Below are 12940 nucleotides of genomic sequence, written 5' to 3' on the forward strand. Positions count from 1 at the left end.
GTCAACAAATGGACAAAAACATGACAAGAATAAGTCAAAATATATCAGTTGTAACCATCAATGTTAATGGCCTCAATTCACCAATCAAGAGAAACAGATTGGCAGAATGGATTAAGAAGCAAAATCCAACAATATGTTGTATACAAGAAACACACCTAGTGCAAAAGGAAGTCCATAGACTGAAAGTGAAAGGATGGAAAACAATTCTCCATGCGTCAGGAGTCCAGAAAAAAGCAGGGGTAGCAATCTTATTCTCAGATAAAGTAAATTTCAAACCAAAACTCATTAAGAGAGACAAAGAAGGACACTACATCCTTGTAAAGGGAACAATTCAAGAGGAAGAGCTGACAATCATAAACATATATGCACCAAATATAAATGCCCCCAACTATATAAAACAAATATTAAGTAACATGAAAAACCAAATAAGCACTAATACAATTGTAGTGGGGGATTTAAATACCCCACTATCACAAATTGACAGATCTACTAGGCAGAAAATCAACAATGAAATAATAGAACTGAACCAAGCTTTGGAACACATGGACTTAATAGATGTTTATAGAGTATTCCACCCCCAAAAACCAGAATATACATTCTTTTCGGCTGCACATGGATCATTCTCCAAAATAGACCACATACTGGCTCACAAAACAGGTCTAAATAAATGCAAAAAAATTGAAGTCATCCCCTGTTTATTATCAGATCATAGTGCAATCAAACTAGACATCAATAGCACAAGAAACTATAGAAACTTCACAAGCACATGGAAACTGAACAACACTCTCCTAAACAATCAATGGATTACAGAGGAAATTAAAGAAGAAATTAGACAGTTTTTACAAATAAATGAGAATGCCAATACAACATACAGGAATCTTTGGGACACAATGAAAGCAGTTCTACGTGGAAAATTCATAACATTGAATGCCCACACTAGGAAAACAGAGCGGGCTCAAATAAACAACTTAACGATGAAACTTAGACTCCTAGAAAAACAAGAGCAAGAAAAACCCAAAGCTCGAACAAGAGAGGAAATTATAAAGATCCGAGCAGAAATCAATGCAATTGAAATTAAGAAAACGATACAAAAAATAAATGAAACAAAGAGCTGGTTTTTTGAAAGAATAAATAAAATTGACAAACCCTTAGCTAATCTTATCAAAAAAAGGAAAGAAAAGGCTCAGATCCATGCAATTAGGAATGAAAAAGGCGAAGTCACAACAGATCCGAAAGAAATCCAGAGGATCATGAACACCTACTTTGAGAACCTGTACTCTAATAAAATGGAAAACACAGAAGAAATGGACAGATTTCTAGATACTTATGAATTACCAAAGTTGAACGAAGAAGATAAAAACATTTTAAACACCCCAATCACAATCAGTGAAATTGAAAATGTAATTAAAAACTTACCAACAAAGAAAAGCCCAGGCCCTGATGGATTCACTGCTGAATTTTACAAGACATTTAGAGAAGAACTACTACCATTACTCTTCAAACTTTTCAATGAAATTGAAAGAGAAGCTATACTTCCAAATTCATTCCTGGAAGCAAGTATCACTCTGATTCCCAAACCAGAGAAAGATACAACCAAAAAGGAGAACTACAGACCAATCTCCTTAATGAATATAGATGCAAAAATCCTTAATAAGATACTAGCAAACAGAATACAGAGGATTATTAAGAAGATCATCCATCATGACCAAGTCGGATTTATTCCAGAGATGCAAGGGTGGTTCAACATACGAAAGTCAGTGAATGTAATACATTATATTAACAAAGTCAAGGACAAAAACCATATGATCCTCTCAATAGATGCAGAAAAAGCATTTGATAAAATTCAACACCCATTCATGATAAAAACCCTGCAAAAAATTGGAATAGATGGTCTATACCTCAATTTAATAAAGGCTATTTATGAAAAACCATCAGCCAACATCATATTGAATGGCCAAAAACTGAAAACCTTCATGTTAAAATCAGGAACAAGACAAGGATGCCCACTATCGCCACTTCTCTTCAATATAGTTCTGGAAACATTAGCCACAGCAATTAGACAAGAGAAAGAAATTAAAGCAATAAAGATAGGAAAGGAAGAAGTTAAACTATCATTATTTGCTGATGATATGATACTCTACATTGAAGATCCAAAAAACTCCACCAAAAAACTTCTAGACTTAATTGACAGATTCAGTAAAGTATCTGGATACAAGGTGAATACCCAAAAATCAATAGCCTTTCTATACACAAATAACAGACAGACAGAAAGAGAAATAAGGGAAAAAATTCCTTTTACAATAGCATCCAAAAAAATGAAGTATCTAGGAATCAATCTAACAAAAGAAACAAAAGATCTCTACACTGAAAACTACAGCACTCTGAAAAAAGAAATCGAAGAGGATATAAAAAAATGGAAAGATATCCCCTGCTCCTGGGTAGGAAGAATCAACATAGTGAAAATGGCCATACTACCGAAACTGCTATATACATTCAATGCAATGCCAATTGAAATTCCAACACTATATTTCACAGAACTAGAAAAAAGAATCCAAAAATTCATTTGGAACCACAAGAGACCTAGAATAGCAAAAGCCATTATAGGCAACAGTCACATGGCACCAGGTGTAACAATTCCCAATTTGAAACTATACTACAAAGCCACTGTGATAAAATCAGCATGGTACTGGCAAAGAAATAGGCCTGAGGATCAATGGAACAGACTGGAAGACACAAAAACAAATGCAGATGTACTCAGCTACCTCATCTTCGACAAAGGAGCTCACCATCCTCAGTGGAGGAAAGATAGCCTCTTTAATAAATGGTGTTGGAAAAACTGGATATCAACCTGTCACAGATTAAAATTAGACCCTTATCTTTCGCCATGCACTAAATTAAAATCCAAATGGATTAAAGATCTAAATATTAAAACAGAAACATTAAACTTGCTGGAAAGTAAGTTAGGCAGAACTCTGGAAGACATTGGTATAGGAAAAGACTTTATGAACAAATCCTCAGTAGCACGGGAACTAGCAGAAAGAATCAACAACTGGGATCTCATCTTACTAAAAAGCTTCTGTACTTCAAAAGAAACCATTAGCAGAACTAAGAGACAATCTACAATGTGGGAAAAAATTTTTACCAGCTGTACCTCAGACAAAGGACTATTATCAAGGATATATAAAGAACTCAAAACAATCAGTCCCCCCAAATATAAAGACCCGATCCAAAAATGGGCATCCGAAATGAACAGACATTTCTCATACAAAGAAGTGAAAGCAGCAAGAAAATATATGAAAAAATGTTCCACATCACTGGTCATTCGAGAGATGCAGATGAAAACAACACTGAGATTCCACCTCACCCCACAAAGAATGGCTGCTATCAAGAAATCACACAATAACAAATGTTGGCGGGGTTGTGGGGAGAAAGGAACCCTCCTCCATTGTTGGTGGGAGTGCAGACTAGTGCAACCACTATGGAAATCAATATGGAGATACCTCAAAGAGCTTGGACTGGAGGTTCCATTTGACCCAGCCATCCCTCTGTTGGGTATCTTTCCAAGAGAACTAAAAGAATCATATCACAGAGAAGTATGTGCACCCATGTTTATAGCGGCACAGTTTGTAATAGCTAAATCTTGGAAACAACCTATTTGCCCATCCGTTGGAAACTGGATAAAGAAGTTGTGGTTTTTCTATAAAATGGAATATTACTCAGCCATAAAGAGCGAGAGAATAGATTCATTCATAGGAAAATGGATACATATTGAAGATATACTCCTAAGTGAAATAAATAAGTCCCACATGTGTAAATACCAAATAGTTTCCCTGGTGTGAATATTCTGCAACAATGCATAAGATTCTAATAAGATTACTGACATTTAGAAATGGGAGGAAAGGAGCTAAAGGTGTAGGGAAGGTGTGATACGTAGGGGAAGAACAAAAAGGGAAAAGAAAAAAAATGTGAGAGAATGAAAAGATGAAAATAAAGTGTTTGTAGATGGGGAGGGGAGGAGGGGGTGAAGGGAGGGCAGAGGTAAGGGGAAAAAAATGAGAATCAAGACTTGCCATGTAAAGGTACATGATCTCAACAATGAATGTAACTGTACTGTATCCCTAAATGTACCAATAAACTCAATAAAAAAAAAATTAATTTGAAGAGTGAGAAATGGATTTGAAATGTGTAGAACATTTTTTAAGTGCATGATTCAATGGTTTCTAGAGTTCTGGAACATTTTAATGCTCAGAAATATTAGACGTTCATATTATGGATGTCACAGTACCACTAGATCATGAGCTCCCCAAGGTATTGTGTATAATCATTTCTGGTTCCCATAACTCCCAGGACCATTTTACATACATCAGAGATGCTAAATAAATGCTCATTTAAATGGTCCACAATCAAAGACTCCTCATCTTATCTCTGGAGTTTGTGTTCATTTCCACAGGTACACACTCAGCCAACCAGCTAATTGATTATCAAGGTTCTGCTATAACTCAATGTGCCAAGGCTTTGTCTTCTTCCCACATGGAAGCTAATCAAGGTTTCTCATTTTTCTCACCTGCTATTAACACACATAGTACAGTTGGGGGCTACAGGGCCAGTGCTGCTCCCCTCCATTGGTGAGGAGACCACTCCCCTCCACTAACCTGAGGAATGCTCTAGGGCCAGCCCCTCCCCACCCTTGTCCTAAAGCTTACTACACAATGGCAAAGATAAGAAAAAGAAACACCCCTCAGCCTGCCGTGGAAAATTTCAAAGTCAAGCCAGGATACATACTCACCAGACCTCCAAGCATGACCTGCAGTAACCTTTGTTCACCTGGAGCTCGCCAAAGTTTTATGCATATGGACTGTATCCTATTAGTACAATTATAACAGGATGAATTACGGGAAAGGACATGAGTGAAAGATGGAGCCGACACAGCTCAGCATCCTGTCAATCATATTATCAGCCATGCCCTGGAAGACCCCCATGGGAGGCACCCCTGCCTTACGAACTCAGCTTTTTGCCATTTTGTTTTTGCAGGTGTGAGCCTGTTCACTCTTAGCACTATCACCTTAATAAGCTTTGTTACTTTTTCCTTAGCATTGCATGCCTTTTCCAATTTTTGTCATGCCTAAGACCCTAGGAATCTGTCTTGGACCTCAGCACATGTGATAACACCATCAGCCCTCAAAATAAAAAGAAAGGAAGGAAGGAAGGAAGGAAGGAAGGAAGGAAGGAAGGAAGGAAGGAAGGAAGGAAGGAAGGAAGGAAAAGAATCTCTGCATCTAGTCTTTTAGTTTGAAAATTAATTTACTATGTAAGAGAGACGAGGTGAACGGAGGAGGAGAGAGAAGGAAGGAAGGAAGGAAGGAAGGAAGGAAAAGAATCTCTGCATCTAGTCTTTTAGTTTGAAAATTAATTTACTATGTATAACCATATACAAATTGTATAACTGATAATAGGAAATAAAGGGCTAAAGTTGTAGGGGAAGTGGGAAGAATAGGGGAAAGGAAATAGGGGACAAGAAAAATATGAGAAAAGGAAAAATGAAAGCAAAGTGTTTGCAAATAGGGAAGGGAGTAGGGGATGAAGGGAGGGGAGAAATAAGAACAAAGACCTGTCATGTAAAGGTACAAGATCCCTGTGATGAATGTAACTGTACTGTGTACTTGAAAAGTGCCAATAAACTCAATAAGATTAAAAAATTAATTTACTAATTAGTGACAGAAAGTTATCAAGTTTGAAGGGTTTCTTGAAGAATTATACAGAAGAAATACGTTTTATTCTCAGAAAAACTAAGACCCATGATATATATAGTATTAATGACTGCTTACCTTTCACAGGTGCATTGGGAAGCCACTGCAGAATCTAAAATGAGACACTATGTGTTTGAATCTTGAATCCACCATAGACAAGTTATTACTTTTTTACCCTTAGTTTCCCAATCTGTAACATGACCTTATTAAATGCACATTTGGAAAATCCTCTTTTGGTCTTAATTTTCCCATCACTAACATGGCCTTATTAACAGCAATCTCTTCTTTGGGCAATCATAGGTATAACTGAGAGAATGAGCAGCAATTATATGATTTAAAGACAAGAACTGACATACTGCAAGAGTTTCATAAATAGCAGCTACTATTACTATTCTGCTTACACCTGATAATTGTGATTATAAAAAATATACATTCTGAGGATTCACACTTTGATATATCAAACCATTACAGAGAGGGCCTTGGTGATCTTATAATTTCCTTTTTGTGCATTTTTTTTCTTTCAATTAACCAGAATAACCTAGGTTATGTTGTGATTTTAAAAAAAAAAAAGTCCAGGAAGTTTCTCTCTCTCCCAGGTCTGCTGTGGGTCCTGATGACCCATCACTGTGGGGCAGCCGATCTCCAGGTGCTGGCTTCTCTCCTTGCTCCCTCAGTCTCAGGGCGCCTGCACAGCATGCGTGCCAACGATCGACCACCGGGGAAGGAAGAACAGGCTGGACCACTGAGTCAGTGCTAACACACAGCCCGTCCACTCCCCACTGCAGCCGAAGCAGAATGTACAGCACGCCTAAGCATAGGTCAACAGGTCAGTGAAAGCAAAAGCAGCCCATTGTCTGTCTGAAGAAGGGAGGGTCGGACACTGAGGAGAAGCGGCTGGGCCTGGCATGATTGGAAATGAGCATAAAAGTCATTCGTCTGGTGAGTGGGTCTTGGCTGTTATAATTTATCAAAACTCTTTTAAAAAGTTATCATTGCATTTCAAGTCCAGTAAAGCACAGCAAAACGCCATAGTAGGTAATAAATGTTGCAGAAGAATCCTATAAAAACATTTTTAATTCAAGCTCAATATCAGGGATCTGTGATGGCTTTTCTGCCTGGAAGCTCTGACCTTACCTACTAAAAAAAAAAGGAAGCACCTATATCTCTGTTCCCCTATGTCAAAGCAAGACCTAATTCTCAGATGCACTATGACGTGGGAAAACCACTGTCCCACAGGAAAGAGGTACTCTTATTTCATGAACTCCTTCAACTCCCTTTCCTTTTCTTAAAACAGTGAGAGCTTTCTGGTAAATTCTCCTTGTTCCAGCTACCTTGATAGCTTGCTTTTCTTTCCCTGTCAAACTATTAAAACAACTTTGATCCTCTAACTATGGATCACTTCCCAGTTCCTCCTTCCACATAACCTGCATATCTGATCTCCAGATCCAATCGCCTGACTCTCTCCTCCCAGGCACAGACACCCTACGACGCGTGAGGGTCTCACATATGGAGAATCACATTCAGAGCTTCCCCCTGTAAATATTTGTGTCTAAGCATTCACAAAGCATCCCACAGAAGTGCTATTCAGATGTATTTTGACAGTTAACACAATGATGGTGTTTTTGCTATTTTTTAAACTAAATGTCAGACTTTTAGGGACCACTTATGCTCCTGTTCCCTTAGGACTTGAATTTGAATACCCTGGTCTGACATCTTTTGCTGGTAGTATTGTTTATCTAATAATCATTATATACAATTTTTTTTACAAATGCTTTATTTTTCACATAACGTGTAAGTTTCCTTAGGTCAAGGAAATGTTTTATACAATTAAAAATTTAAATAGGGCAAGTGGAGTGGAAAGCACTTTGTAAACATAATTAGCGAAGGAGTTAGTTGTTGGCTGTCTCTCTTATCCCAAGTCCTGACGACACGAAGACCAAGAAGCTATCTTAGAGACGTTCAGGTACAGGAATCATTTGTTTCCCAGAAAAATTATTTTATAAACATCCTCTCTCCTCCTTTCCTTTTCTCTACCAAACTGATGACTTTTTTCATATTAAATGATAGATTTCTTCAGCTTTTTAACCTAAATTTTATCTTAATACTCAAAAAAATCTACATGTAAAAACATTCATTTTAAGAAGCAATTGTTGAAGTAAGTAGGTCCAATATGGAAGCGAGGGAAGATGATTTCAAAGAAAAAAATTAAATTCAGCAGGGGCAATAAAAAAGAAATAAAATAAAATGATCTCAGATTTTTTACAATGGTTTGGAAATGGGAAAATAATCGCAAGAAATACTTTGAAAAAAGAACAGGAATAGGAATATGGTGGTGATTGAATGAAATAGTACTTATTGAATGCCTAATGGCAACCAATGTTTTATACATCTTCCATCATAGTAACCACAAGGGCTTGTAGAATTGTTCTGATCCAAAAGGCAAGGAACCTAAGATCTAGGGATTCTACTTGAGGTTACACAACTTGGCAAATAATAGCATAGGAATTTAAATTGTATCCCTCTGAGTGTAAAGGCTGCATTTTTGGAACTAGGCTGCAGAGTCTCTTAATATAATAAAATAGAAATAGTAATCTTGGTAGAGACAAATGGTGCAATGCCTTGTTTTAACAAATTGAAAACTTGTAATGTTACCCAAAAAGAAATAGAACCCACAGAAGAATAATTCTGTCAATGGCATAAGGAAACAGTAAGCTTGGTAGATGAAAAATGGTATAATGCCCTATTTTAATGAATTAAAAACTTGTAACATTATCCAAAAAGAAATAGAAGCCACAGAAAAAAAAACTTCTGACAATGACATGAGATAAACAATGAGGAGGTATAATTGTTCTAATGCACATTGAATAAGAAGGGAGGGTGACCGGCTGGCATGAAACTGCAACATGGTGAGAGTCATTTAGACTTCCTAGCCTGGGGCTGGAGTTGAGACAATGAAGACACGAAGGCAGGGAATGCTAAAATAATCAACACTGGTGAGAGCAAAGGGCACAAATGACACTGTACAGAGGCTCAATCATTTTGGATGATGATTTTGCAATGTAATGTAAAATTTATAAAGTATTTGTGCCATATGGCGCTGAAAACTCACTTCTAGAAACTTAATTCAACATGTGAGTTGAAAGGGAAGGGAGTCAGAATGAACAAAGATAATGATAGGTGCACAGTGCACTTATAAAAGAAGAAAAGGCAATTAGGAAGAATATGACTCAGCGGTAGCATGTTTGCCTACCATGCAGGAGGCCCTGGGTTCCATGCACAACAATACACACATGCATGCTCTCATGCACAGAAACAAAGTAAGTCTGGGAAAGAAAAAAGAAAACTCATAATAACATGAATAGTTGGGGAAATATTAAGGAAACTACGGAATATTATTAGGAACATCTGTCCCTAGCTCCTCCTCTCTCTCTCTCTCTCTCTCTCTCTCTCTCTGTCTCTGCTTCCGGTCTACCATGGTATGAGCAACTTTCCTGGGCCAGGACCTTTTATTATGAAACTAAGTGTTCACCTTGAGTCTCAGAGGAGACTTTGGACTTGGGCTTTGCAGCCATGCTGGAGCTGTTAAGACTTTAGTGACTATTAGGGACAGACTAACTACATTTCACATAAAAAAATGGACATGAGCCTTTTGGGTCCCATGGGCATAATGTTAGGGTTTATATCTAAAATGTCCCCAAATCATCTGCTGTGTTTGGAGAGGGGGCGTGTTGGAAGAGGAGGTCACTAGGAGCATGACCTGGAAGGATATATGATTATCCCCAGCTTCTCCCTCTTTCTGCTCCCTGACCACCGTAGAGTGGGCTGCTTTCGTCTGCCATGCCCTTTCACCATGCTGTTTCTGCCTTCAGAGCCTGCTGCCTACAGGCTAAACCCACAGAAACTGTGAGCCAAAATAAATCTCTCCTCCTTTAAATTGGCAATGTCAGGTACTTTGTTCCAGTGATAGCAAAGTGACCGATGCACTATTAATATGAAAAATATGATTGCTTAGAAAACTGTTCAAAACTTAGTCAAAGGCAAAAGTAATGCATTTGATAACTGAGGAGACAGATATGCTTATGCTGATTTGAACATGTCATAATATAAACATGTCTCAAAACATCACTTAGTATCCCATAGAAACATGAATAATTTTTGTCTCAGTTAAAAATGAAAAAAAAATAAAGTATATATATTACTTCTGAATACACAATAATAATAGCTATGGGCCTGGGATTTAGCTCAGTGGTTCCGGTGCCCGCCTCACAAGCACAAGGACCTGAGTTCAATCCCTGGTACCAAAAAATAAATAAATTAATAATAATAATAATAATCGCTATTACTTTTGAGCAAAATCTAATCTAAAGCATATGCATTAACTCGTTTAGAACTAATACCTACTCTGAGAGAAAGGTGTCATTATCTCCATTATGTAGAAGAAAAACCTAAGGGAGGCCTCAGATTGTATGTCAAAGATCAGATCGCTACTGTGAGCATGAAACAGGATTTTAACCCCTATAGTTTGGCTCCAGAATCCAAACTACAAGCCATAGTTTAATGCTACCACCATATTATAAAGCCCATAATTAAACTCATGAGAAAATTAAATGCAATCAGTAAAGAATAAGAAATATTACTGAAGTGAAATTGGCATGACTTTGAAGTAGAATAAAAATAAAATAGGATATTAGTGCATTTTGTACTATACAAAAAGCCCTGTTTTAAGGAGTGATTTCTCTAGTAAGGTGGCATTTGATCTTTTTTGGAGTGTTAAATTAATTTTTGTGGTTACTCCTCCCATACTTTTTGCTTATACACACAAAAACATCTTAAGTAATATTTACTAATATTGTTTGAATGCAACTAGTTGAAATTTACAAATACAGTCTCATAGAGACTATGGTTCACAAAATAAGAAATTCTCATGATATAGAAATAGTGAAGTATAGACAAAATGTGGTAGGAGAAAAATGATTCCCTATCTCCATCAAAAAAGAAAAAGCTCAACTCTTAAGTAAATCTGTCATGTGTGCTTTAAAGTAGTAAGCATTTCCTTACCTTATCTAATTTCTTTAAATTAAAATGAGATGAAACTTCTTAAGAGACTGATGTCCAATATGATTTTCAGGTTAGATTTGATTCCCCAGCATCTTAAGAAGTTGTCACAAATAGAAAGACATGTTATGGTATTAAGACATGACTGTATAAAATAAAACCATTACATATATACTACATAAACATGTGTATACATTCGAGTATTTTTCCATTAATCTACTTCATGTGACCTTATAAAAATAAATCCTAAAGGAATAGTGTAATAAATGATCCCACATATAACTTTTGCAAACCACAAACTGTTACTATAATGTCACATTTCATTTTAACCCAATTTCAAGATTATCATCCTCCTATTCTTGAAGGTGACTTAAGCCACATTTGACCTTAAAAAGTTTGAAATTTAGTTAATGCTACTTTCACTGATGCTTGAACATTGCATACTTAAAATACTAAGAACAAATTAATGCTGCAAAGTAATCTGAAGTATTGTTTAAATAAAAGACATTTTCTTGTGTTACTTCAGAAAAATGAGTTTGGACTATAGACACACCACACGTATTGTTTTAATGGGCATCAAGGAATTACCAACATAATGGCTGTAAAAAGAATATAGTTAAGGTGTCGTTATAACAAATATTTAACTGTGTTGTGCATATTATAAATACAAGTTTTCAAAAACACCAACCATTTAAACCGAACTCCTGTGATTGAGTATTGCAAGCAAAAGAATTTCATCCATTGTTTCCAATACTATTTCAAATGGAACCATTTGGAACCTTGATTAAAAATGTATACCAGTGTGTCAGGTCAGGTATTAAGGAATAGGAATATGCTTTTTAAGACCCATTATACAATTATTATTATTTAAGGAGCAGAAAATAAGGAACTAAGTAGCACATAGGTTTTTAAATGGCATAAAGCTTGCTGCAACACCTACAATTAAATATCCCTACCCAAAGGTTATATACAAAAATAAAAATATGAGATGGAAGAGCACATGGAGGCATACATGAGCATTATGAAAATCAATTTAAGAAGTGCAAATGCAGTTGTCTTTCCTGGGTTTTTAATTATGTGTTTGTTTGCCATGGTGGCCTAATTTAGTCCAGAAGATGAGCCAACATTAAAAGCTGGTAGGAGAGGTAAGTAATCCCCAGGGTGGGCTGCTTGTGCTCAAGAGTTTAAAAGCTACATCGACAGAGGCAGGAGCCAAGGCGCGCTGGAGAAGGGGTCCACATGACAAACAGTGAAAGGTGAGCAAATCAAATTTTTCACAATTAGTTGAACAACAACTGTGACAGGTTTAGCGCTTAGCATTTTCATTTGTGTGCTCAAATTTGGTTATCTGTCCTCTTTTATGCAAATGCAATGTGACAGGAGAAGCTGGGAGCACTAGAGCAGGCCAATCACTCACAACAGGGGCTAGGGCTGCTCGGCTGAGAGGCCCGGATTAAATGGACTGAACGCTGATGGATAAATGACAAAGAGCCGCGCTGAAAGCCTCATGAACTGATTTAAAACTTCTAAGGGAGGATGCTAAGAATATAATTATGCTTTATGCCCCAGCCTAAACTGTCAAAAATAAAGAGATAAAAGAAGAATATAAATTGTACCAAATGAATATTATCAGCATCCATAATTTAACTAAACCCAACATGTTTATCCTACATTGGAAAATAGATAAGATTGCAAAGCTATGCCCTTATGCCGCAGGCCTTGGGACTGGAGAGAAGTTTGGGAATTTATGAGGAAAGTACAATGGAAAGGAATGCAATGCGTTTCAAGTTTGGTCTCAAAAGGGTCCCGTCTCCCACAGGACAGGGCCCCCTCTGTGAAGTTGGTGCAGTCAATTCAGCCTTGACGTTGGTCTACTCCATTGTACTAACGCGTCTCCGTACAGAGGCGCAGATGCACTGCGGCATCTCCTTCACTTGTTAGGTCTTGAACACAATCACCCAAATCTCGGAGCCTGCAGGGTCCATTTCCATGAATTCCTCTGGGCCCTCTGTCACCCACCGCCAGCCTTCTATGATTCTATCAAGTGAAAAGGCTGAAATATGCTGTTGTCTTGTTTGTTTCCCCTAGGTCTTGTAGTGTTATCAGCCCTACAAGTTCTTAAAAGAATGCTTTGCAAC

The sequence above is a fragment of the Fukomys damarensis genome, unplaced genomic scaffold, assembly GCF_012274545.1.
Source record: "Fukomys damarensis isolate Sample0158 unplaced genomic scaffold, DMR_v1.0_HiC HiC_scaffold_6, whole genome shotgun sequence".
In the NCBI taxonomy this organism is placed as follows: domain Eukaryota; kingdom Metazoa; phylum Chordata; class Mammalia; order Rodentia; family Bathyergidae; genus Fukomys; species Fukomys damarensis.